Genomic DNA, 20,184 nt, shown 5'->3' with positions numbered 1-20,184 from the left:
CCTCTGCTCCCACCATGGGGCTTGCTTTGTGTCGGGCTGGCTGCCCCAGCCCCAGCACGGGGCACCGTGGGTGCTGGGGGCTGTTGGCAGGGCCAGGAGCAGACTCCCAGTTCAAAAGCAGCCCAGCCTATCCCCCCAGCCCTGCCAAAAAGCAGCTTGGCAGCCGACTGAAGAATTGGTTGCATCCGCCCCAGCAAAGGGGGGAACCTTTGCTTGCCGGCCAGGCTGTGCAATGCCCAAATCTGGGAGCATCCCCCTGCGTGTGGACTCATCTGCAAATTCGCTGTGGAGCCTGGCTTTGGAGAAGGTGCCACAATTGAAGTCCATCATCTTCAGCTTGCCAGGTGCAGGAAGAGCTTGTCATCCTTGATGTCACCCTCCATGTCTCCAGCAGCAGCAGCCGCACCTGGCACAGCTTCTCCAGGGGCTCCTTCTTCCCTGGGGCTGGAGCAGGCTGTCAGTGCTCTGCCCAGGGCCCCGGCTGTCGCTGAAGCAGGACAAGCAAAAGCAGCTGCCATGGCGGCCACCAGTGCTGGGAAGAGCAGCTCAGCTCCAGCAGCAGGGCTGCGCGTGCCCAGCTGAGGAGCCCTGCGCAGCGATTCAGGCAGGACAAAAACTCTGCCTTTCTTTGCTGCTTCTTGCCAAGGCACGTGTGCAGCTGGAACTTACCGGCTCCCTGGCTCAAAGCGTGCGTGTGGCTCTCTCCCTTCTCCTATGGCACGCGAATATCCTGCATCCAAGGAGCACAGGACAGGTCTTCTAATGAGGGCCTTTCCGAGGAGAGCACGGATAAACACCGTCGGATGAGATCCTGGCACTCTGCGCAGAGAAAGCAGAAAGCACCAGTCAGTTGCAGAAGGCTCCTGTCCGCTTTGCCCCACTCTTGCCATGGCCAGGCCGTGCTGCGTGTGCTCAGGGCTGTGCCTAAACTTTGCCATCAATTCTTTCTTTTGGAGGAGAGCAGGACATTGCCACCTCCTCAGCAGCTGCCAGTGTGGGATGCTCCTGAGCCCGCTGCTGTCTCCCAGCACTGCTATTGCCCCCGTGCTGCAGAGACGAGGATGCACCTGGAGAGAGCCGTCGTGGGAGCGAGAGCCGGCCCCAGGTGCTGTTCCAGCCCCTCCTGAAAGGGTGCTCCCCGCAGACCATCTGGTGCAGCACGATGCCCAGGGACCAGACGGTCGCTGCCTCGCCGTGGTACCAGCCCAGGTGCGTCCATTCCGGGGGGCTGTAGGACGGTGTTCCTATGGAATAGAGATGGAGTTCTTCAGGGGGACGCTGCCTGCTCCCAGAGCCTCGCCCCAGCATCCCCGGGCATGCGGGGGCCGCACCAGCGGCACGCGGCCTGACCCGCTGCCCTCTCGCCAGCACCTGGGGCTTGTGTACAAACTGGGGGTTGGAAAAGAAGCCGCTGGTGTCGCAAGAGGGCAGCGGAAGCCCTGGCAAGGCCCGAGCATTCCATGCAAAGGAAAAACCCACTTGGTGCTGGGGAAAAACCACGCTTTCATCCTCCCTGCCTGCACTGCCCCAGAAACCATTCTTAAGGCAAGGCAAGCACAGGCAGCAGAGCAGGCCGAGCCCTGTCTCGCCTGCACACCAAACGGGCTGGAGCACAGGTTCTGGCCCCCCCTCTCTGCTACCCCCACCCACGGGTGTTTCTGTGGCGCTGGCTGCCCCAGCCCCAGCGCCAGTCCTGGGCAGAGGGGCTGGCAAAGGCTGCCGGCAGGGCTGGAAGATGGCCCCTCAGCCAGCGCCGCTCAAAAGCAGCAAGGCTGAAGACTCCGGCTGCCATGAGTGGCAGCAAAAGGGAGAATCCCCCCTGCCACAGCCGGCTTGGGCTGTGAGCTGTTGGGCTGTGAGATGCCGCTACCAGGAGCCCCCCCCTGCGTGGGCTCACCTGCAAAGCTGGTGTAGGCTGCGGCTTGCAGGTAGGTGCCACAGCCAAAGTCGATGAGTTTGGCCTGCCCGGTGGCCAGGTCAACCAGGATGTTCTCTGGTTTGATGTCCCGGTGCAGGACCCCGCAGCTGGTGCAGTGCCGCACGGCCTCCAGCACCTGGCGGAACAGGTGCCGCGCCACCTCCTCGCACAGGAAGCCCCGTGCCCGAATGAAATGAAGGAGGTCCTGAGACCGCTCCGGGCGCTCCAGCACCATCACCACGTTTTTGGGGAGCTCCAGCCACTCGTGGAGCTGGACGATGCCAGGGAAGCCAGCGGACACCTTGGCCAGTAGCACGATCTCCAGTGGTGCTCGGGTGCCGTCGGGCTGTGGGAGGAGCACGATGCCGTCAGCGGGGCCCATGCCGTGCCGGGGCTCGGCAAGCCCTCAGCCAGCCGGGGACGCTCTGCGCGCTCCGCTGGCCCCACGGCCGCTCTCCCTCGAGGCGTTCTGGCGGCTTCCACCCTGCCGGGCCTCGGCTCATCCCCGCCCGTCGCGCCCCGGCTTCTCGCGCTGCCCCTCGCTCACTCACCAGCTGGCCCCAATGGTGGATGCGGTTCCGCGGCACACGTTTGACGGCCACCTGCAAGGTAAGGGGAGCAGCGGGCTGAGCTCGCCGCCCGCCGTGCCGAGCCCCATGCTCCTTCTCCTCCTCCTTTGCCCCCCGCCTCCTGCGCCCGCCGCCGGCCCCGCCACTCACCGGGGCGCCGTCCGAGAGCCGCGTCGCCGCCAAGACGCTGCCGAAGCCGCCGCGCCCCAGCAGCGAACCCAGCCGGTAGCGCTCCTTCAGGCCCTGCTGCGCCTTCCGTGCCGGCGAGACGCGGCCGTCAGCGCTCGGCCCGGGGCCAGGAACGGCCCCCGAGCGCCGCTCAACCGCCCCGGGCCGGCCATCCCCACATGTTGCCTCTTTTGAAGCGGACCCCGGCGGCTCGGGGCCGGCGGCCGCGCTCAAGAGCGGCGGACTTCGGAGCGGGGAAGACGCTGCGGAGGCGGCGGGAGCGGCCGCGCCGCCTGTGTCCCCGGCGGGCCCCGGGAGGAGCCGAGGCCGGGGCCGGGGCCGGGGTCGGGGTCGGGGTCGGGGTCGGGGTCGGGCCAGCCGGAGCCAGGGGCTGGCGATGGTGCCCAGGAGCCAGGCGCTGATGGCCGCCCAGCAGCGCCACAGCCAGGACGGCGAGAGCCGGGCGGAGGCGGGACCGCGGCGGGACGCCCGGGGGCGGGGAGGGGGCAGCCCCGCCCGGGGCCGGGGGCGGGCCGGGGGCATGGCCCGGCCGGGCGTGGGGAGAGGGAGGCCGCGGGAGGGGGGTTGGGGAACGAAAGGGAGAGCGGGACAGGGTGCGAGACACTGGGAGAGGGAGAGGAGGAGCAGGAGAAGGGACGCAGAGGGTTCGTGGACTCGCTGCTCTTCTGCTGCTCTTGTGCTGCTGCCGCTGCTGCCGCTGCTGCCGCTGCTGCCGCTGCCGCTGAAGCGCTGGGAGCGTTTGTCCGCGTGTCCGTGTGTCCGGTACCCGTTTGTCCGTTGCCCCCCGCGCGCCCCACGGCCGAGCCCCGCGCGGCCCGGGCCAGCACGGGCCGCTCCGCTCCGGGGCCGAGGCGGAGTCCCGGAGCATCTCTTCCTCCCGCAGCCACAGCAAACCCGCTCGGCCTTTGGGAGCATTTTTGCACACGTTTCCCTTTGAAGGGCTCCTCTCTACCCCCATTTCCAAGGAGTCTCCCTGGGGTTTTGGCACGTGCAGCGACAGGGTAGCGATTGGGCTTCAAACTGCGAGAAAGACATGGAGGGGCTGGAGCATGTGCAGAGATGGGAATGGAGCTGGCGAAGGGTCTGGAGGACTTCTGAGGGGCAGCTGAGGGATGTGAGGGGGCTGAGCCTGGAGGAAAGGAGGCTCAGGGGGGAGCTGTCTCTCTCCAAGTCCCTGACACGAGAGGGCAGCCAGGAGGGCTGGGGCTCTGCTGCCAAGGGAAAGGACGAGAGGAAATGGCCTCGGGGGAACCTTTGGGGTGGATGGTGGGGAAATTCTCAATCTCCATGTCTCGACAGAGCGGGAGGGGGGGAGGGGTGGGGCGCGACCTGGGGACACGGGGGTGGTGACGGTGGGCTGGGGACACGGGAAAGGGCACGGGAAAGGGCACGGGAAGCCAAAGCCCCGCTGAGCGCTGGCGCTGGGCTGGCACGGGCTGAGCCGGCAGCAGGGCCCCACAGGCCTGAGGGACTCGCCCTGACGCCCGGGGAGTATTGATCCTGGTCTCTAAAAAATGAGACTCAATAAAATATCATTAAAAGATGCCTCCTTCTCCTCCTCCTCCTCCCCCATCCCTTCTCCTGCTCCCCCCGGGCCCAGCGCCCACCCTTGGCCCCCCGTTTGCCCAGCGCGGTCGCATCCCGCGGGAGGAGCAGGGATGGAGCCCGGACAGGTCGGGCTGGGGCAGGGCTGGGCTGTGGGCCCGGCCTGGGAGCCCCCCAGGCGCCCCCTCCTGAAATTCCCCTGGCGGGGGGCGCTGGGGGCGAGGGGGGGCGCAGGTGGGGTCCGGGTGGGGAGCGCTGGGCGCTGCGGGTCTGCCTGGCAACTGGTGAGTCACCAGCGCCGCGCGCTCTGATTGGCTGAAGGTTGTTCAGCGCCTTCTCTGATTCTCTGATACTCGCGGGGAATTTGGGTTGGTCCTTGGCACATGTCTCAGTCTGAAGTGCAGCTGGAGATGCTTCACTTCTGCCAAGGACTCTGCCAGCTTGAGAGAAGTTTGCGCTCCATGGAGTTGAGAAAGAAAGTGCGTATCACGAGCTTGTTTCCTCCAGTTCCTAGACAGCAAAGGGGCTATGAAAGGCAGCACTGGCTTTTTGTTCTAGGAGTTTTTCTTGACAAGCAGCTGCTGGATGTTTGCAAGGGGGTTTGGGATATGCAAAAATGAGAGGGTAAGCTGGTACACTGAGCTTGAGAGCAAAAGCATATCTTCAGGGCTTTGGATGCATTTCAGAGGCTGGGAGTTCCATGCTGAGCAGCTGATGGCACAGAAGAGGTTCTAAAGAAAGAGGCCCTGCTGGAATTGCCTTTTCTTTTGCAGCCTAGAAACTGCACAGCCAACAGCAAAAACGATTCCTCCTCCCTCCCTGCAACATGCAGCATCACATTCCTTTCTGTCTCCAAGAGGCAGGATGCACAGCCGAGCTCTTCCACCCACTGCTCGCACACGACTGGGGCCGCGCCAGCCAAGCGCTTGGCTTTTTGCTGGCCACTGTCAGCGCTCATGGAAACAAGCACACGATAGCGCTGCCCACTTGCAGAAGAAGGAATCACTGCGAGGCCAGCTCGAAAGCAGCCCAAGGGCAGAGGCAACTTGGAAACTTCGCTGCTCTCAAATCAACGGTGTCAGGACAAAAAGATTTCCCTCATCTTCCCCTTGCACGTGCAGACTCCTCTTTGCACCCACACTCCAAGAGCAAGATGAACTCCTTTGCCCTAACTTGCACTTTCCTTCTCAGCTCTAGGCACCATCCTAAGGCTTCCCTCTGCCAGAGTCAGGATCCAAAGACAACGGCACCAGGGACTGCTCACACACAAAAGGCACCAGGACAAAAGGCTCCCGAGCTTGGCCTTTGCATTCCCGCGGACAGCTCAACAGCTCTAAGCCAGAGAAGTGCCTGCTGGGAAGAGCCTTTAGAATCACTCCGAGAACCTCATGACAAGGAGCTGCAGCGTGTGGGGATGAATCTGCAGCAGCCTCCTGCCCCAGGGTGTCCCCCGGGAGCAGCCATGCGCCAGGCCGTGACTGCCAGCTGCACATGCAAAGGAGCCGGTGTTCCACACCACGGCTGTGCCTGGGACAGAGACACGAGTGGCCACAGAAGTGGCCATGGCACTGTCCGCACGCTGTCCCTGCTGCTTCTCGCCCAGCCGCTGGCGGGGCACCAACTGCCAGCCACGCACTCCTAAAGCCACGGGCCCACTGGGACACTGCGGGGGCTGGTGGAAGCCAGCGGCCATTGTGACACAGCGGGGCTGCACAGAAGCCACGGTGCTTTGTGACCCGTGGCTCCCAGGAGAGCCTTTGTGATGCTGGGGACCTACCCGGAAGCCTGGCTCCACTGTGACACCAGCACAGAAGCTCGGGGAGCCCTGGAGACCGTGGGGACGCTATGGAAGCTGACGGAAGCCTGGGCACCACAGTGACGCTACGGAAGCTGGTGGAACCGAGGGGCCACCGTGACACTCTGGGGCCTTTTGGAAGCAACGAGACCCTGGTGGGAAGCCACGGGATGATTAATGCTGGCAGGAACCTGCTCCAGGTGGGCTCCTTTCTCCCAGCTTCCACAGGTGCTGCTAGGATGCCACTGCGGCACTGGCTTGTCACGGGCTCACGGCTTCCTTTGGGAATGGCTCTGCTGCAGGATGGCATGCTGCAGAGAATGCAGGTAGATGTTGTGCTCCCTCCTGGCATGCAGGTGGACAAGAAAGCCTGATCCAGCCCGCCCTCAGCCCGTGTCCGGCTGTGTCATTGGGGCGGGGCAACTTTGGGAGCAGCCCCAGCCCTGCTGCACAAATCCACAGAGAGCCGGGATTTTTCCAAGTCTCGTGTCTCCGTTGTGCCGTATTCCCAAAGAAGCAGCAGCTCCTCCCGATGAACACGGCGAGTTACGCGGATGCTTGTCAGCTCCACTGCCTGCCTAGAAATCTGGAAACTGCTTCTAAATGCTGCTCCCTTCAGCTCTTGGGCACCGACTGACACAGAGCTGGGAAACAAATCCCCTGGCTGCTGGCTGACAAGGTGAGTTCCGCCAGAGTCAGAGCTCCGTGGGAAATCTCTATCCACGCCTCTCCTTTGAATAGATCCGCACACGGGGTGCGCAGGGACGTGTCCTGTATGGAAAGGAAGGAGTGTGCCAGCACCGTGACTGACACTTTCCCTCTCCGTGTGCGTTGCAGAGCCACGGGTACACAGACGTGATGGAAACCCTCGCACAGCCAGAGCCTTCTGTCCCTGCAGAACGGAGCGCGGCGGGTGGGGGCGGTTGGCGGGCAGCGAATCCCGGACAGCGGGCGAGATCCGGCTCCACAGCTGCCAGGCCCCGCTAAGGCTTAATGCCGCCTCCTCGGCAACAGGAAAGGCCTTCAGCCTCGTCCCTGCCCAGAGGAGCAGCGCTGGCCTGGCTGCACAGCTCATTTTGCCCACAGGTCACAGGAGATGAGATGACAATGCTTGCAAACACCGAGTGCGAGCCACAGCTCTGGGTGCTCACCATGAACCTCGGCTCTGCGAGCGCTGTCTGCCCCAGGCTCCAGGGGATGCAGTGGGAGCCCGGCTGGGCTCTGCCCTGGGACCATCCTCCAGGGACAGCTGCACACAGGGAGCATTTGGTTGCCACAAAGAGCCAGGCCATGGCTGCAGGGAGCTGCTCCAGGTGCGGCCTGCACTGCTGTGTGCTGCGCTCTGGGGCTGCTGCTCCCCGCAGAGGGGACTGCACTGGGGTGCCAGAGGAGACAGAGAAGCTCCAGCTTAAGCCTAAGTGGGCTGGATGGCCGGACTGGGAAGAGTGGCGAGAGTCAAGGGCATTCACGGAGCTCATCCTGCTCTGTGAAGAACGAGGAAAAGGGAGTGGGAAGCCAGCAGTGAGCAGAGCTGAGGCCTGGAGAGCAGCTCTGAATGACACCCAAATCTCACCAGACCTCTGAGACATTGCTGTTCTTCAGCCAGTGACAACATGAGTCCCTAAACCTGGGGCTCACTCTTCCTCGTGGCCAGGGGCATCAAGGAAGGCTACAGTGCAATGGGGACTGCAGTGAGCTGGGAACTCACTGGGGGAAAGAGGGAGCACTTGTGGAGCAAAAGGCAGGTGGGGGAGAGAACTGTTCAGAGAAGGGCTGAGCTTCAGCTTGAGCAAGCTGAAAAATGTCATTGGGGCTCATCCCAGACTGATTTCATTTTAGAAGTTACTGAACAAGTTTGTTGTTGGGGGGTGTCATATTTTCCCCTGCAGGTGCACGCTCTGCAAACTTGAGCTGCACTGCCGAGCTGCTCAAGCGCGTCTCTGCTGCAGGTCACGGCGTTTCTTCTTTGGCTTCTCGTGGCCCCGGGGCTGAGCCGCAGCAGAGCCCTGGCGGAGCCCAGAGCAGCCTCAGCATCCACAGAGCCCGGCTGCAAGGAGACAAAGCAGAAAGCGCCCGTCAGCTGAAGGCTCCCGTCCGTCCCCCTTGTCCCAGCCGCCCGCGGTGCCCAGGCCGTGCTGGCCGTGCTCAGAGCGCTGCCCAAAGCTGCCCAGCATTGCTGCCTCTGGCAGGAGAGCAGGAGGGCAGGACACGTGCCCAGCCTGCAGCCGGCCGTGGCACAGCCACCTCCTCAGCAGCTGCCCAGAGCGGGATGCTGCTGCGCTCGCTGCCGTCTCCCAAAAGCCCTTATCCCAGCCGTGCCAAGAGGACGGGCACCCACCTCACGCCTCCCGCCGCCAGAAGAAAAGCTGCTCCCAAACGCTGTCCTCAGCCTTCTCCAAGGGCACGTCCCACCCCCGCCGCAGCTGCTCCCAAGCACTTCGCCATCCGGACCCGACAGCACCTAGAACGCTTCCTTTGGAAAAACAAACCATAAATCAATGAAAAGAGATTAGAGACAAAAAGGGGAAACAAGGAAAAAGGTAAAAAAATCTTCTCTCTGCTGGGGCCTTGAGGAAGGCCCAAGCCCGCCATGCGAGGGAAAAACCCACCCACGGGCCAGGGCAGCCCACGCTTTCTCCCTTCCCCCTGCACTGCCCCCAAAAGTCATGCTGAGCCCAAAGCCAACAAGGGCAGTGGAGCAGCCCAAGCCCTTCCTTGCCTGCAGAGCAAAGCAGCCCATGCACAGCTTCTGGTGTCCAACCTCTGCTCCCACCATGGGGCTTGCTTTGTGTCGGGCTGGCTGCCCCAGCCCCAGCACGGGGCACCGTGGGTGCTGGGGGCTGTTGGCAGGGCCAGGAGCAGACTCCCAGTTCAAAAGCAGCCCAGCCTATCCCCCCAGCCCTGCCAAAAAGCAGCTTGGCAGCCGACTGAAGAATTGGTTGCATCCGCCCCAGCAAAGGGGGGAACCTTTGCTTGCCGGCCAGGCTGTGCAATGCCCAAATCTGGGAGCATCCCCCTGCGTGTGGACTCATCTGCAAATTCGCTGTGGAGCCTGGCTTTGGAGAAGGTGCCACAATTGAAGTCCATCATCTTCAGCTTGCCAGGTGCAGGAAGAGCTTGTCATCCTTGATGTCACCCTCCATGTCTCCAGCAGCAGCAGCCGCACCTGGCACAGCTTCTCCAGGGGCTCCTTCTTCCCTGGGGCTGGAGCAGGCTGTCAGTGCTCTGCCCAGGGCCCCGGCTGTCGCTGAAGCAGGACAAGCAAAAGCAGCTGCCATGGCGGCCACCAGTGCTGGGAAGAGCAGCTCAGCTCCAGCAGCAGGGCTGTGCGTGCCCAGCTGAGGAGCCCTGCGCAGCGATTCAGGCAGGACAAAAACTCTGCCTTTCTTTGCTGCTCCTTGCCAAGGCACGTGTGCAGCTGGAACTTACCGGCTCCCTGGCTCAAAGCGTGCGTGTGGCTCTCTCCCTTCTCCTATGGCACGCGAATATCCTGCATCCAAGGAGCACAGGACAGGTCTTCTAATGAGGGCCTTTCCGAGGAGAGCACGGATAAACACCGTCGGATGAGATCCTGGCACTCTGCGCAGAGAAAGCAGAAAGCACCAGTCAGTTGCAGAAGGCTCCTGTCCGCTTTGCCCCACTCTTGCCATGGCCAGGCCGTGCTGCGTGTGCTCAGGGCTGTGCCTAAACTTTGCCATCAATTCTTTCTTTTGGAGGAGAGCAGGACATTGCCACCTCCTCAGCAGCTGCCAGTGTGGGATGCTCCTGAGCCCGCTGCTGTCTCCCAGCACTGCTATTGCCCCCGTGCTGCAGAGACGAGGATCCACCTGGAGAGAGCCGTCGTGGGAGCGAGAGCCGGCCCCAGGTGCTGTTCCAGCCCCTCCTGAAAGGGTGCTCCCCGCAGACCATCTGGTGCAGCACGATGCCCAGGGACCAGACGGTCGCTGCCTCGCCGTGGTACCAGCCCAGGTGCGTCCATTCCGGGGGGCTGTAGGACGGTGTTCCTATGGAATAGAGATGGAGTTCTTCAGGGGGACGCTGCCTGCTCCCAGAGCCTCGCCCCAGCATCCCCGGGCATGCGGGGGCCGCACCAGCGGCACGCGGCCTGACCCGCTGCCCTCTCGCCAGCACCTGGGGCTTGTGTACAAACTGGGGGTTGGAAAAGAAGCCGCTGGTGTCGCAAGAGGGCAGCGGAAGCCCTGGCAAGGCCCGAGCATTCCATGCAAAGGAAAAACCCACTTGGTGCTGGGGAAAAACCACGCTTTCATCCTCCCTGCCTGCACTGCCCCAGAAACCATTCTTAAGGCAAGGCAAGCACAGGCAGCAGAGCAGGCCGAGCCCTGTCTCGCCTGCACACCAAACGGGCTGGAGCACAGGTTCTGGCCCCCCCTCTCTGCTACCCCCACCCACGGGTGTTTCTGTGGCGCTGGCTGCCCCAGCCCCAGCGCCAGTCCTGGGCAGAGGGGCTGGCAAAGGCTGCCGGCAGGGCTGGAAGATGGCCCCTCAGCCAGCGCCGCTCAAAAGCAGCAAGGCTGAAGACTCCGGCTGCCATGAGTGGCAGCAAAAGGGAGAATCCCCCCTGCCACAGCCGGCTTGGGCTGTGAGCTGTTGGGCTGTGAGATGCCGCTACCAGGAGCCCCCCCCTGCGTGGGCTCACCTGCAAAGCTGGTGTAGGCTGCGGCTTGCAGGTAGGTGCCACAGCCAAAGTCGATGAGTTTGGCCTGCCCGGTGGCCAGGTCAACCAGGATGTTCTCTGGTTTGATGTCCCGGTGCAGGACCCCGCAGCTGGTGCAGTGCCGCACGGCCTCCAGCACCTGGCGGAACAGGTGCCGCGCCACCTCCTCGCACAGGAAGCCCCGTGCCCGAATGAAATGAAGGAGGTCCTGAGACCGCTCCGGGCGCTCCAGCACCATCACCACGTTTTTGGGGAGCTCCAGCCACTCGTGGAGCTGGACGATGCCAGGGAAGCCAGCGGACACCTTGGCCAGTAGCACGATCTCCAGTGGTGCTCGGGTGCCGTCGGGCTGTGGGAGGAGCACGATGCCGTCAGCGGGGCCCATGCCGTGCCGGGGCTCGGCAAGCCCTCAGCCAGCCGGGGACGCTCTGCGCGCTCCGCTGGCCCCACGGCCGCTCTCCCTCGAGGCGTTCTGGCGGCTTCCACCCTGCCGGGCCTCGGCTCATCCCCGCCCGTCGCGCCCCGGCTTCTCGCGCTGCCCCTCGCTCACTCACCAGCTGGCCCCAATGGTGGATGCGGTTCCGCGGCACACGTTTGACGGCCACCTGCAAGGTAAGGGGAGCAGCGGGCTGAGCTCGCCGCCCGCCGTGCCGAGCCCCATGCTCCTTCTCCTCCTCCTTTGCCCCCCGCCTCCTGCGCCCGCCGCCGGCCCCGCCACTCACCGGGGCGCCGTCCGAGAGCCGCGTCGCCGCCAAGACGCTGCCGAAGCCGCCGCGCCCCAGCAGCGAACCCAGCCGGTAGCGCTCCTTCAGGCCCTGCTGCGCCTTCCGTGCCGGCGAGACGCGGCCGTCAGCGCTCGGCCCGGGGCCAGGAACGGCCCCCGAGCGCCGCTCAACCGCCCCGGGCCGGCCATCCCCACATGTTGCCTCTTTTGAAGCGGACCCCGGCGGCTCGGGGCCGGCGGCCGCGCTCAAGAGCGGCGGACTTCGGAGCGGGGAAGACGCTGCGGAGGCGGCGGGAGCGGCCGCGCCGCCTGTGTCCCCGGCGGGCCCCGGGAGGAGCCGAGGCCGGGGCCGGGGCCGGGGTCGGGGTCGGGGTCGGGGTCGGGGTCGGGCCAGCCGGAGCCAGGGGCTGGCGATGGTGCCCAGGAGCCAGGCGCTGATGGCCGCCCAGCAGCGCCACAGCCAGGACGGCGAGAGCCGGGCGGAGGCGGGACCGCGGCGGGACGCCCGGGGGCGGGGAGGGGGCAGCCCCGCCCGGGGCCGGGGGCGGGCCGGGGGCATGGCCCGGCCGGGCGTGGGGAGAGGGAGGCCGCGGGAGGGGGGTTGGGGAACGAAAGGGAGAGCGGGACAGGGTGCGAGACACTGGGAGAGGGAGAGGAGGAGCAGGAGAAGGGACGCAGAGGGTTCGTGGACTCGCTGCTCTCCTGCTGCTCTTGTGCTGCTGCCGCTGCTGCCGCTGCTGCCGCTGCTGCCGCTGCTGCCGCTGCCGCTGAAGCGCTGGGAGCGTTTGTCCGCGTGTCCGTGTGTCCGGTACCCGTTTGTCCGTTGCCCCCCGCGCGCCCCACGGCCGAGCCCCGCGCGGCCCGGGCCAGCACGGGCCGCTCCGCTCCGGGGCCGAGGCGGAGTCCCGGAGCATCTCTTCCTCCCGCAGCCACAGCAAACCCGCTCGGCCTTTGGGAGCATTTTTGCACACGTTTCCCTTTGAAGGGCTCCTCTCTACCCCCATTTCCAAGGAGTCTCCCTGGGGTTTTGGCACGTGCAGCGACAGGGTAGCGATTGGGCTTCAAACTGCGAGAAAGACATGGAGGGGCTGGAGCATGTGCAGAGATGGGAATGGAGCTGGCGAAGGGTCTGGAGGACTTCTGAGGGGCAGCTGAGGGATGTGAGGGGGCTGAGCCTGGAGGAAAGGAGGCTCAGGGGGGAGCTGTCTCTCTCCAAGTCCCTGACACGAGAGGGCAGCCAGGAGGGCTGGGGCTCTGCTGCCAAGGGAAAGGACGAGAGGAAATGGCCTCGGGGGAACCTTTGGGGTGGATGGTGAGGAAATTCTCAATCTCCATGTCTCGACAGAGCGGGAGGGGGGGAGGGGTGGGGCGCGACCTGGGGACACGGGGGTGGTGACGGTGGGCTGGGGACACGGGAAAGGGCACGGGAAAGGGCACGGGAAGCCAAAGCCCCGCTGAGCGCTGGCGCTGGGCTGGCACGGGCTGAGCCGGCAGCAGGGCCCCACAGGCCTGAGGGACTCGCCCTGACGCCCGGGGAGTATTGATCCTGGTCTCTAAAAAATGAGACTCAATAAAATATCATTAAAAGATGCCTCCTTCTCCTCCTCCTCCTCCCCCATCCCTTCTCCTGCTCCCCCCGGGCCCAGCGCCCACCCTTGGCCCCCCGTTTGCCCAGCGCGGTCGCATCCCGCGGGAGGAGCAGGGATGGAGCCCGGACAGGTCGGGCTGGGGCAGGGCTGTGCTGTGGGCCCGGCCTGGGAGCCCCCCAGGCGCCCCCTCCTGAAATTCCCCTGGCGGGGGGCGCTGGGGGCGAGGGGGGGCGCAGGTGGGGTCCGGGTGGGGAGCGCTGGGCGCTGCGGGTCTGCCTGGCAACTGGTGAGTCACCAGCGCCGCGCGCTCTGATTGGCTGAAGGTTGTTCAGCGCCTTCTCTGATTCTCTGATACTCGCGGGGAATTTTGGTTGGTCCTTGGCACATGTCTCAGTCTGAAGTGCAGCTGGAGATGCTTCACTTCTGCCAAGGACTCTGCCAGCTTGAGAGAAGTTTGCGCTCCATGGAGTTGAGAAAGAAAGTGCCTATCACGAGCTTGTTTCCTCCAGTTCCTAGACAGCAAAGGGGCTATGAAAGGCAGCACTGGCTTTTTGTTCTAGGAGTTTTTCTTGACAAGCAGCTGCTGGATGTTTGCAAGGGGGTTTGGGATATGCAAAAATGAGAGGGTAAGCTGGTACACTGAGCTTGAGAGCTTTTAAAAGCATATCTTCAGGGCTTTGGATGCATTTCAGAGGCTGGGAGTTCCATGCTGAGCAGCTGATGGCACAGAAGAGGTTCTAAAGAAAGAGGCCCTGCTGGAATTGCCTTTTCTTTTGCAGCCTAGAAACTGCACAGCCAACAGCAAAAACGATTCCTCCTCCCTCCCTGCAACATGCAGCATCACATTCCTTTCTGTCTCCAAGAGGCAGGATGCACAGCCGAGCTCTTCCACCCACTGCTCGCACACGACTGGGGCCGCGCCAGCCAAGCGCTTGGCTTTTTGCTGGCCACTGTCAGCGCTCCTGGAAACAAGCACACGATAGCGCTGCCCACTTGCAGAAGAAGGAATCACTGCGAGGCCAGCTCGAAAGCAGCCCAAGGGCAGAGGCAACTTGGAAACTTCGCTGCTCTCAAATCAACGGTGTCAGGACAAAAAGATTTCCCTCATCTTCCCCTTGCACGTGCAGACTCCTCTTTGCACCCACACTCCAAGAGCAAGATGAACTCCTTTGCCCTAACTTGCACTTTCCTTCTCAGCTCTAGGCACCATCCTAAGGCTTCCCTCTGCCAGAGTCAGGATCCAAAGACAATGGCAGCAGGGACTGCTCACACACAAAAGGCACCAGGACAAAAGGCTCCCGAGCTTGGCCTTTGCATTCCCGCGGACAGCTCAACAGCTCTAAGCCAGAGAAGTGCCTGCTGGGAAGAGCCTTTAGAATCACTCCGAGCACCTCATGACAAGGAGCTGCAGCGTGTGGGGATGAATCTGCAGCAGCCTCCTGCCCCAGGGTGTCCCCCGGGAGCAGCCATGCGCCAGGCCGTGACTGCCAGCTGCACATGCAAAGGAGCCGGTGTTCCACACCACGGCTGTGCCTGGGACAGAGACACGAGTGGCCACAGAAGTGGCCATGGCACTGTCCGCACGCTGTCCCTGCTGCTTCTCGCCCAGCCGCTGGCGGGGCACCAACTGCCAGCCACGCACTCCTAAAGCCACGGGCCCACTGGGACACTGCGGGGGCTGGTGGAAGCCAGCGGCCATTGTGACACAGCGGGGCTGCACAGAAGCCACGGTGCTTTGTGACCCGTGGCTCCCAGGAGAGCCTTTGTGATGCTGGGGACCTACCCGGAAGCCTGGCTCCACTGTGACACCAGCACAGAAGCTCGGGGAGCCCTGGAGACCGTGGGGACGCTATGGAAGCTGACGGAAGCCTGGGCACCACAGTGACGCTACGGAAGCTGGTGGAACCGAGGGGCCACCGTGACACTCTGGGGCCTTTTGGAAGCAACGAGACCCTGGTGGGAAGCCACGGGATGATTAATGCTGGCAGGAACCTGCTCCAGGTGGGCTCCTTTCTCCCAGCTTCCACAGGTGCTGCTAGGATGCCACTGCGGCACTGGCTTGTCACGGGCTCACGGCTTCCTTTGGGAATGGCTCTGCTGCAGGATGGCATGCTGCAGAGAATGCAGGTAGATGTTGTGCTCCCTCCTGGCATGCAGGTGGACAAGAAAGCCTGATCCAGCCCGCCCTCAGCCCGTGTCCGGCTGTGTCATTGGGGCGGGGCAACTTTGGGAGCAGCCCCAGCCCTGCTGCACAAATCCACAGAGAGCCGGGATTTTTCCAAGTCTCGTGTCTCCGTTGTGCCGTATTCCCAAAGAAGCAGCAGCTCCTCCCGATGAACACGGCGAGTTACGCGGATGCTTGTCAGCTCCACTGCCTGCCTAGAAATCTGGAAACTGCTTCTAAATGCTGCTCCCTTCAGCTCTTGGGCACCGACTGACACAGAGCTGGGAAACAAATCCCCTGGCTGCTGGCTGACAAGGTGAGTTCCGCCAGAGTCAGAGCTCCGTGGGAAATCTCTATCCACGCCTCTCCTTTGAATAGATCCGCACACGGGGTGCGCAGGGACGTGTCCTGTATGGAAAGGAAGGAGTGTGCCAGCACCGTGACTGACACTTTCCCTCTCCGTGTGCGTTGCAGAGCCACGGGTACACAGACGTGATGGAAACCCTCGCACAGCCAGAGCCTTCTGTCCCTGCAGAACGGAGCGCGGCGGGTGGGGGCGGTTGGCGGGCAGCGAATCCCGGACAGCGGGCGAGATCCGGCTCCACAGCTGCCAGGCCCCGCTAAGGCTTAATGCCGCCTCCTCGGCAACAGGAAAGGCCTTCAGCCTCGTCCCTGCCCAGAGGAGCAGCGCTGGCCTGGCTGCACAGCTCATTTTGCCCACAGGTCACAGGAGATGAGATGACAATGCTTGCAAACACCGAGTGCGAGCCACAGCTCTGGGTGCTCACCATGAACCTCGGCTCTGCGAGCGCTGTCTGCCCCAGGCTCCAGGGGATGCAGTGGGAGCCCGGCTGGGCTCTGCCCTGGGACCATCCTCCAGGGACAGCTGCACACAGGGAGCATTTGGTTGCCACAAAGAGCCAGGCCATGGCTGCAGGGAGCTGCTCCAGGTGCGGCCTGCACTGCTGTGTGCTGCGCTCTGGGGCTGCTGCTCCCCGCAGAGGGGACTGCACTGGGGTGCCAGAGGAGACAGAGAAGCTCCAGCTTAAGCCTAAGTGGGCTGGATGGCCGGACTGGGAAGAGTGGCGAGAGTCAAGGGCATTCACGGAGCTCATCCTGCTCTGTGAAGAACGAGGAAAAGGGAGTGGGAAGCCAGCAGTGAGCAGAGCTGAGGCCTGGAGAGCAGCTCTGAATGACACCCAAATCTCACCAGACCTCTGAGACATTGCTGTTCTTCAGCCAGTGACAACATGAGTCCCTAAACCTGGGGCTCACTCTTCCTCGTGGCCAGGGGCATCAAGGAAGGCTACAGTGCAATGGGGACTGCAGTGAGCTGGGAACTCACTGGGGGAAAGAGGGAGCACTTGTGGAGCAAAAGGCAGGTGGGGGAGAGAACTGTTCAGAGAAGGGCTGAGCTTCAGCTTGAGCAAGCTGAAAAATGTCATTGGGGCTCATCCCAGACTGATTTCATTTTAGAAGTTACTGAACAAGTTTGTTGTTGGGGGGTGTCATATTTTCCCCTGCAGGTGCACGCTCTGCAAACTTGAGCTGCACTGCCGAGCTGCTCAAGCGCGTCTCTGCTGCAGGTCACGGCGTTTCTTCTTTGGCTTCTCGTGGCCCCGGGGCTGAGCCGCAGCAGAGCCCTGGCGGAGCCCAGAGCAGCCTCAGCATCCACAGAGCCCGGCTGCAAGGAGACAAAGCAGAAAGCGCCCGTCAGCTGAAGGCTCCCGTCCGTCCCCCTTGTCCCAGCCGCCCGCGGTGCCCAGGCCGTGCTGGCCGTGCTCAGAGCGCTGCCCAAAGCTGCCCAGCATTGCTGCCTCTGGCAGGAGAGCAGGAGGGCAGGACACGTGCCCAGCCTGCAGCCGGCCGTGGCACAGCCACCTCCTCAGCAGCTGCCCAGAGCGGGATGCTGCTGCGCTCGCTGCCGTCTCCCAAAAGCCCTTATCCCAGCCGTGCCAAGAGGACGGGCACCCACCTCACGCCTCCCGCCGCCAGCAGAAAAGCTGCTCCCAAACGCTGTCCTCAGCCTTCTCCAAGGGCACGTCCCACCCCCGCCGCAGCTGCTCCCAAGCACTTCGCCATCCGGACCCGACAGCACCTAGAACGCTTCCTTTGGAAAAACAAACCATAAATCAATGAAAAGAGATTAGAGACAAAAAGGGGAAACAAGGAAAAAGGTAAAAAAATCTTCTCTCTGCTGGGGCCTTGAGGAAGGCCCAAGCCCGCCATGCGAGGGAAAAACCCACCCACGGGCCAGGGCAGCCCACGCTTTCTCCCTTCCCCCTGCACTGCCCCCAAAAGTCATGCTGAGCCCAAAGCCAACAAGGGCAGTGGAGCAGCCCAAGCCCTTCCTTGCCTGCAGAGCAAAGCAGCCCATGCACAGCTTCTGGTGTCCAACCTCTGCTCCCACCATGGGGCTTGCTTTGTGTCGGGCTGGCTGCCCCAGCCCCAGCACGGGGCACCGTGGGTGCTGGGGGCTGTTGGCAGGGCCAGGAGCAGACTCCCAGTTCAAAAGCAGCCCAGCCTATCCCCCCAGCCCTGCCAAAAAGCAGCTTGGCAGCCGACTGAAGAATTGGTTGCATCCGCCCCAGCAAAGGGGGGAACCTTTGCTTGCCGGCCAGGCTGTGCAATGCCCAAATCTGGGAGCATCCCCCTGCGTGTGGACTCATCTGCAAATTCGCTGTGGAGCCTGGCTTTGGAGAAGGTGCCACAATTGAAGTCCATCATCTTCAGCTTGCCAGGTGCAGGAAGAGCTTGTCATCCTTGATGTCACCCTCCATGTCTCCAGCAGCAGCAGCCGCACCTGGCACAGCTTCTCCAGGGGCTCCTTCTTCCCTGGGGCTGGAGCAGGCTGTCAGTGCTCTGCCCAGGGCCCCGGCTGTCGCTGAAGCAGGACAAGCAAAAGCAGCTGCCATGGCGGCCACCAGTGCTGGGAAGAGCAGCTCAGCTCCAGCAGCAGGGCTGCGCGTGCCCAGCTGAGGAGCCCTGCGCAGCGATTCAGGCAGGACAAAAACTCTGCCTTTCTTTGCTGCTTCTTGCCAAGGCACGTGTGCAGCTGGAACTTACCGGCTCCCTGGCTCAAAGCGTGCGTGTGGCTCTCTCCCTTCTCCTATGGCACGCGAATATCCTGCATCCAAGGAGCACAGGACAGGTCTTCTAATGAGGGCCTTTCCGAGGAGAGCACGGATAAACACCGTCGGATGAGATCCTGGCACTCTGCGCAGAGAAAGCAGAAAGCACCAGTCAGTTGCAGAAGGCTCCTGTCCGCTTTGCCCCACTCTTGCCATGGCCAGGCCGTGCTGCGTGTGCTCAGGGCTGTGCCTAAACTTTGCCATCAATTCTTTCTTTTGGAGGAGAGCAGGACATTGCCACCTCCTCAGCAGCTGCCAGTGTGGGATGCTCCTGAGCCCGCTGCTGTCTCCCAGCACTGCTATTGCCCCCGTGCTGCAGAGACGAGGATGCACCTGGAGAGAGCCGTCGTGGGAGCGAGAGCCGGCCCCAGGTGCTGTTCCAGCCCCTCCTGAAAGGGTGCTCCCCGCAGACCATCTGGTGCAGCACGATGCCCAGGGACCAGACGGTCGCTGCCTCGCCGTGGTACCAGCCCAGGTGCGTCCATTCCGGGGGGCTGTAGGACGGTGTTCCTATGGAATAGAGATGGAGTTCTTCAGGGGGACGCTGCCTGCTCCCAGAGCCTCGCCCCAGCATCCCCGGGCATGCGGGGGCCGCACCAGCGGCACGCGGCCTGACCCGCTGCCCTCTCGCCAGCACCTGGGGCTTGTGTACAAACTGGGGGTTGGAAAAGAAGCCGCTGGTGTCGCAAGAGGGCAGCGGAAGCCCTGGCAAGGCCCGAGCATTCCATGCAAAGGAAAAACCCACTTGGTGCTGGGGAAAAACCACGCTTTCATCCTCCCTGCCTGCACTGCCCCAGAAACCATTCTTAAGGCAAGGCAAGCACAGGCAGCAGAGCAGGCCGAGCCCTGTCTCGCCTGCACACCAAACGGGCTGGAGCACAGGTTCTGGCCCCCCCTCTCTGCTACCCCCACCCACGGGTGTTTCTGTGGCGCTGGCTGCCCCAGCCCCAGCGCCAGTCCTGGGCAGAGGGGCTGGCAAAGGCTGCCGGCAGGGCTGGAAGATGGCCCCTCAGCCAGCGCCGCTCAAAAGCAGCAAGGCTGAAGACTCCGGCTGCCATGAGTGGCAGCAAAAGGGAGAATCCCCCCTGCCACAGCCGGCTTGGGCTGTGAGCTGTTGGGCTGTGAGATGCCGCTACCAGGAGCCCCCCCCTGCGTGGGCTCACCTGCAAAGCTGGTGTAGGCTGCGGCTTGCAGGTAGGTGCCACAGCCAAAGTCGATGAGTTTGGCCTGCCCGGTGGCCAGGTCAACCAGGATGTTCTCTGGTTTGATGTCCCGGTGCAGGACCCCGCAGCTGGTGCAGTGCCGCACGGCCTCCAGCACCTGGCGGAACAGGTGCCGCGCCACCTCCTCGCACAGGAAGCCCCGTGCCCGAATGAAATGAAGGAGGTCCTGAGACCGCTCCGGGCGCTCCAGCACCATCACCACGTTTTTGGGGAGCTCCAGCCACTCGTGGAGCTGGACGATGCCAGGGAAGCCAGCGGACACCTTGGCCAGTAGCACGATCTCCAGTGGTGCTCGGGTGCCGTCGGGCTGTGGGAGGAGCACGATGCCGTCAGCGGGGCCCATGCCGTGCCGGGGCTCGGCAAGCCCTCAGCCAGCCGGGGACGCTCTGCGCGCTCCGCTGGCCCCACGGCCGCTCTCCCTCGAGGCGTTCTGGCGGCTTCCACCCTGCCGGGCCTCGGCTCATCCCCGCCCGTCGCGCCCCGGCTTCTCGCGCTGCCCCTCGCTCACTCACCAGCTGGCCCCAATGGTGGATGCGGTTCCGCGGCACACGTTTGACGGCCACCTGCAAGGTAAGGGGAGCAGCGGGCTGAGCTCGCCGCCCGCCGTGCCGAGCCCCATGCTCCTTCTCCTCCTCCTTTGCCCCCCGCCTCCTGCGCCCGCC

The sequence above is a fragment of the Coloeus monedula genome (assembly GCF_965178545.1).
Source record: "Coloeus monedula genome assembly, chromosome: 31".
Lineage (NCBI taxonomy): Eukaryota > Metazoa > Chordata > Aves > Passeriformes > Corvidae > Coloeus > Coloeus monedula.
Note: the sequence above shows the minus strand (reverse complement) of the source record.